The sequence below is a fragment of the Halyomorpha halys genome, unplaced genomic scaffold (assembly GCF_000696795.3).
Source record: "Halyomorpha halys isolate HHAL.00 unplaced genomic scaffold, Hhal_1.1 Scaffold1220.1, whole genome shotgun sequence".
NCBI classification, from domain to species: domain Eukaryota; kingdom Metazoa; phylum Arthropoda; class Insecta; order Hemiptera; family Pentatomidae; genus Halyomorpha; species Halyomorpha halys.
This window is the reverse complement of record NW_027105702.1, coordinates 311,543-318,382: the sequence shown is the minus strand read 5'-3', so window position 1 is coordinate 318,382 and position 6,840 is coordinate 311,543. Positions and strand designations below refer to the sequence as shown.

General features: G+C 31.3%; 1 protein-coding gene across 1 annotated transcript in view; it reads left to right on the top strand.

Moving 5' to 3' along the window:
* Positions 1–1,458: 1,458 nt before the first annotated feature.
* Mid1 overlaps positions 1,459–6,840 on the top strand; it is a 154,199-nt gene continuing 148,817 nt past the window's right edge. The window contains exon 1 of the mRNA XM_014433540.2: positions 1,459–1,773. The gene's annotated coding sequence lies outside the window, so the exon portion shown is untranslated. The remainder of the gene's footprint in view (positions 1,774–6,840) is intronic.

Here is a 6,840-nt window from a genome sequence, read left to right as displayed (position 1 = left end):
AATATCAATCAAAATGATTGAGAAAAACATTTCCTAAAGACCACACTGCTGAAAAAATAATTGTTTTTTTTATTCGTAACAATTATATTTTATATACTCACAAAAACTCATATACGCCTATATTTATAATGCTCATATATCAATATTTTGAATTATATAGTTTTAAAATACCACTGCTTCAAGTATTATTTGTCAGAGTAAAGGACTTTTCATCTTATTTTAAATCTGTAGAAAATAAGAAAGACTGGTGTATTGTCAATTTTTTCTTGCATGAGTCTCACAATGAGACTTGTGATACAATAAGTCTACAAGTCTTTCTTGAGATTAAAAAATAAGATGTAAAGTCCTAAGGAAAAGCCCCTACATCGATAACTAATAGTTCCAGAAGTAGTATTTATGAAAACATACAATTTTAATAATCTAACTGGGGCACAAGAAAAACAAGAAAAACTTTAAAAATGACCAAAGGACGTTGCTAAAATGTTAAAAATATATATATGTATAATATAGAATTGTTAGAAATAAAATTAAAAATTTAATTTTCATCTTTGTTAAAAGTTAGCACAAACATTTTAACAAAGAAAGCCTACAATTTTTAAAAATATAGGTTTAATGTTGTCCTCAGGAGATTTTTTTTTCTCAATCATTGTTTTTTTTAAAATTAAAATTGAAAGCTAAAAAAAACAACCATCATAAAGTTGTTGATAAATAAAAAATAATTTAAAGATATTATTATGACGATAATAACAATAAAACATTACTGGTGACAACAAAGATTCATAACTTCTATTTAATAAAATAAGTTAAATTATCAAAAATAAATAAAACAATTAATTGTCATTAATTATGAAATATTTCTCGATTTATGCATAAGTAACTATTTATTTTTTATTTGTTCTGCTATAATTAATGTTCAGTTGATATATCATTAAAGATAAACACCTCATTATATATTCTTTCAAATAGCCCTTAATTTTGAATAGAGTTATCGATTAGACTGCCAAAGTTGCCGTTGGATGTTTATTTTGCATGATATGTTCGGAAGAGAACATTTTGGCTCTGACACAAGGGTGTAAGATATTGAGACTAAATAGATGTAGAGCCGGAGAGTAGGTGTATCGGTATTGAATGAGATGGCCTCAGCGGTGGGGATAAGGTTGCAGAGAGTGCAGCGCTGCAGCGCCCACTGGCGGACAGTGGTCGATACTTGCGCACTGCCTCTACGGCGCAGCCTCCACCCATCTTAATACCTATCGATTCCAATCTCGAGTCGATTGTAGTCAACAACGGGGCGGAAAGATCGGAAGAAGAGAGGGGTCCCGTAGCGACGGCTTTGTCAAGTGTCGGTCGTTAGTTTGGCAGGAAGCAGTGATTAGGCAGAGTATCGGCTGAGCCTGGTTGAAATCGTGGCGAAGACTAGTATCGATATCAGGCATCGATGAGACAGGACATCGAAGGGTCGATAGTGGCGGCCAGAGTATAGGAGCAGGTAGGTGCGAAAAACGGAGGCAAGGTCCGGCCATGCCCCAGCATGAACTTCCATTGGAGCAGACTAGAGACGGGCCCTAGAGAAGGGCCCAGCTAGGCAGGATCTGTGTAGCCCCCGCTGTCCCCTTCTCTCTCCTCTCTCTGTCTCTCGCCCTCCTACTATGGGTGTGGTGAAGTGAGATTATCCTTCTTAGCCAGCACGGACGACGGATTCCAGGGAGTCGTTTCAGCCTAAGCTCGCACCCCTCCGTTTCTCGACGAATAGAGAGAGCGGCGGGTTAAAAGGTGAGTCAAACTTTATATTTATTAGCAAAGTCAATAGCTTTTACTTAGTATTTTCCAGTACCCCACGTATAACCTGCATCAATTAATCTCAATATGAATTTGTTTACATCAACTGAATAACTAGAATAGGTTAGGTTCATTTTATTGATAACCATAGATATAGAACTGTGTAGAGATGATTACTATACTCATCCCCAATAACTCAAACTTCTCGTGGACCCTCCATCTTTTAAAATCAATGGAAAACATAACTCTGATTGCTCTAAAAAGGAATCTGAAGCTAAAAATAAAACCTAATAGTGAAAATATAACTCTCAACACAGATAAACAATAAACAAGTATACTCTGAGAATTAAGTGACGCTGATTCCGTTTTCGGTAATGTAAATATTTGTTGTTTCCTTATTTTCTTAAGAATCGATATGATATATAAACACCTATAGAATAAATCATCATATTTATTATAACAATAATAATCATTAGACAGAGTTATATAATAGAAGTTATATAATGGGATATAATGATCCAATAATGACACGCACGCATGAAAACAGTGTTGCTTTACCTTCCTAATTAGATTGGAATTATTTTAAAAAGTTGGCTTATATGGGGACCGCCTAGGGCAAAGGGTGGGATTAGCCTCATTATCTTTATCCACCGAATCGAAGATCCCTCCGACGGACAGTGTACACCGCCTGTATACAGGCATCTTTTGTTCACGCCCTCTATTGACGGCTAAACGAATTTGTTTCAGACAATGCCCCTCCTCCTTTCATAACGAATTAATCCGATCCTGGTAAACAAAGTGGCCAAATGGAAAGAGCCTGTCCTACAGACCCCCATCTCGACCCAACCTTTCGCCATTGCAGAGTTTTCGAGTCAAAGAGAAACATTCACTTATTCGGTAGAATATTTCGAGTTACTCTCAAATATTGAAAATCGTACTCGTCACTCGGACATGTTAAACATTCTCATTGATAACAATATTCTACATAACCTTCCCCTCAAAGTAGATAAATCTCACAACACTGATTCGATGTCGACGCCATTTTAGAGAGCTTCCAAGAGTTCACATCAAACAAATAGCTCTTTTTGAAAACCGCAATTCTAACATCCCCTTATCATTATTCTATCGACAATAACTAATCAGAAATTATAATGAATAAATAAACAAAGTTCATCACAACAGAACAACAATAACAACACTTGAAAAAAAAATTTAAATCCTTCATAATTCAGATAAGTTGCCTGTTAATAATTAACATTCTGTTATAATTTTTTAGTACTAAAAAGGAAAACAGTAGTGTCAAGTGCGTGGTTATTACCTCCACCCTGCGCATGCTCTGTAGTAATTGTGATTGTAACCAAACAGAAGTTGGAGCTACAGCGAGCGGTATTCCAGGCTCCAACCTGAGCCTACCAATATTGACATTTACTGCCAATGTGTTTAGCATTTAGTCTGTGAGGGTTTAGTGCGTGATTGTATAAGTTGCCTCCGCTCCTCGTTCTGTACGTTCACATGCTGCTGTGAGTAAGTAATTATAACTTCAAAGTTTCTTTGCCAACTTGACAGTAAGACTTATTATTGACAAATATTGAACCATTTAGAAAGTCTCGATAAAACCTGTGAGCTTTTCATATTCCATTAAAGATGGCGACAGAATTAACCATTCCAAAACTGTCATCTGTTCAAATAAGTGAATGCTTTTGTCATGAGTGTATAATAATATATGTATTCATGTGAATATGTTAATGATTTTTCCTGCTTTTTATTTTACAACTACAATTAAATAATTATTTATAAATTTTTATTTCTAAACGATTATAAATCGTTTACATAGAAACTTTCATTTGTTCAAAATACGAGTACTATGTTTAAGTATTTAATCCTTATCAATGAATAAATTGTCAGATTTTGTTGTATTGAGTTCTTGGAAACATCAAACGTTTATAAACCTAAACTCCTTCATCATGTTATTTAATTCCTAATTAAGAATACTTTAATAACCTTAGACATGAGCTCTCATAATATTAACTGGTAACGGAAAAAAAAATGAGGTTTCAATAATAAAAGTTAATAATTTTGAAATTTAATTATTTATATCTGCATTTTTCTTATTATTCTTTGATATATATATTTGATAATTTATACTATATTTTTAAAAAAATCTCTACCTATATTAACAAAGTGGTTCTGTAACTATATACTATATAATATATATAACTATATATATGATTTCTTTAAATCATTTAGTAACCGGTTATTTCATAATCCCTTCAAGCTATACAAGAGTTGTCATAACATTATTAAAAATATAATTAGAAAGACTAATCAACTGAAAAAAAAAATAGAAAAACTTCTTTCAAGTCATAAATTATAATTAATCAATCTGGCAACAGTGCATACTTATTTGTTGGCGGAACATATTAAAAAAATTGTTTTAAATGTCAAGTTTTTGTACTTTTTTTATCTAATAATAAGGCTGACTGTCAAAAGACCCTTATAAGGAAAAAAATAGTGTTTTAAATAATTTTTCATCATAATTTATTTAGTAGTACTTTCGTTCAACAATTTATTATTTCATTGAGCTGAAATCACTATTTAAATCTAGCTGCAAAGAAGATGGCCTCGAGATCTTCTCCTTTAGAAATATTTTTGGAGTTCTATCAATGGGTAGATTCTCCACATGTTTTTATCATGTCATAATATCACTTACAGCAAATTTACTTGATGTGTATATAAGTATACAGTTGTAAATATCAATAAATAAATTATTAAAAAAAAAAATCTAGCTGCTTATTAAACCTGTAAGTATTTGAATCTTTTTGGACTTTTAAATCAAACCATAATGAAAGATCTATTTGATGAAACCCTACCAACTCAGGACTGATCACTAGTATTGTTAATATTTTACTCTAAATTAATACTAAATCTAGAAAATATTTTATTCAAATAATATGCTATGAAACAATTTGTTTAATCTATGTTGAATGAATAATTAACAGTTGACAGATTAGTACTTAAAATGTTTTTATAATTGAACTATAAATGTTACAAAGAGAGCAATAAAACTTTCAAACTTCACACCTGTAAATTAACAATGCGAAATTCATTGAAAACTCAAATCTTCTGGTGAAAAATGTATTTTTTTTGTACTTAATTCTTCAGTCGAAGACCTATACAGCCCCAGAAATAAATATTGCCTGACCCAGAGGGAATCGAACCCACTACGTACTAAATCAGACTCTCTCGACCTTCGCTCCAATATGTTCCACCATCACGTCCTCGTTGAAAGATATATTATCAATAAAAAAATGTCTAACAAAGAATAATACTTTTGAATATAATTAGAGTTTGAATCCTATCTCCTGAAAAACAAGATTTACCATATAAATGTTTCTTTCTCTAAGGAACACAACTTTGAATAGGATTATTTCTTAAAAATAAATAATGAATAAATAAATTAAATATGAAATAAAAATCTTTCTTAGTATTAAAGTGAAAAACAATCAAATATTAATTTTATTGACTTAAATTTAAATTTCTATGGTTGAATTATGACCAATTTTACAAAAAACTTTCTTGTAAAACAAGACAACTCATTAATAACGTGAATAAAATAAAATTAGTGTGAATTACTAAGTTAAAGCTATGGCTCTGATTGAATGGCCAATATTACATAAGATGTAACAACACAAAAATACAAACATTGATAAGAGAATAAATAATACTTCAAATGGAAATCGTAACTAATTAATTGTTAGTTAAGATGTTTTCTTTTATAATTAATTACTTCTGTACTCATCAATTTGCATTAATGTTCCAAAGTTACTTGAAATACTTGAAAACCATTTTTTTTTCGTTATTTAATTACTTAAATTGTATTAATTTGTCTGTAGTTCAACCTTATATAATAGAAATATGAAAGAAACTATAATATTTTTATTATACTTTTATTTTGTCTACTTTTTAATGTTATTTTGTTGGTATCATTAACGAATAACATATTAAAATAATGTTTCAACGGTAAAGACGCTCAGAAAATATTGGGGTGGAGAGGGGAGGACAGCAAAGCCAGGTTCCATGGAAACTATGGCATTTACTGCCGTGATTGTATTGTCGTCTTCTCAGGATTTATGGTAGAATCCTCGACTATCTACGCTTGCACGACTGATGACTATTTCATTTGGGTACGTGGCAGTGTACGGGCCCAATACAAAATCTCATAACATCAACAATATATATATATATATATATATATATATATATATATATGACTTATAAATCACTTTCACTTTTGGTTACTCTTCTATGGTGATGTAGGAGTACAGCAAGCCAAAAATTTAGAAATGTATCATTCTACGTCAACTCAGTACTATTTTGAACCTTGGCATCTTAGATATTCTTAAATCTTTACGGGTTTTGTATAGGTATCCGAAACTTTCTTACCTTTTGTTGAAAATAACGTTCTCTTTTTGTATCAAATCATAATGTATAAGTTCTGCCATTTAGCTACTTGTGCTAAAGGGTTTCCCCTATTTTCCTATTAGTGCTCTATATGTTTGTATTATTATTTGCACGATAGATGTCAAGAAAATAGGCGATAATCCTGATGAGAAGGAGCTTAGAACGACGTACTAAAGCAATAACCCAGTCATTGGTTTTTCACACGGCGCAAATATAATAGTGAGCAAATCATTTTGCAACATAAAGAGAAAAAGTGGTGGAGCGCAATTAGAAAAAAAGTTTATGTTAATTATTAATTGACTTGATTGACAGAAAGATTTTCTGTTAATAATTAAACCCAATTAATTATGGTCAAATGTTCAATTTATCTAAACTATTTATTCGATTCTTTTATGTAATTTCCTTTAGTAAATGATTACGAAATATACTGAGGGGGGTAGAGACACTTTAGCCCCTTCATAATTTATTGGGGGCAGACAGTGCCTAGTCCCCCCCACTGAATACAATATTATTTGACAGAATTAAGCATCACCCCTCTATTTTTACAGGCTTAATACTTGATAGGTAATTTGTTAGTTCTAATAATATATATTAATTATT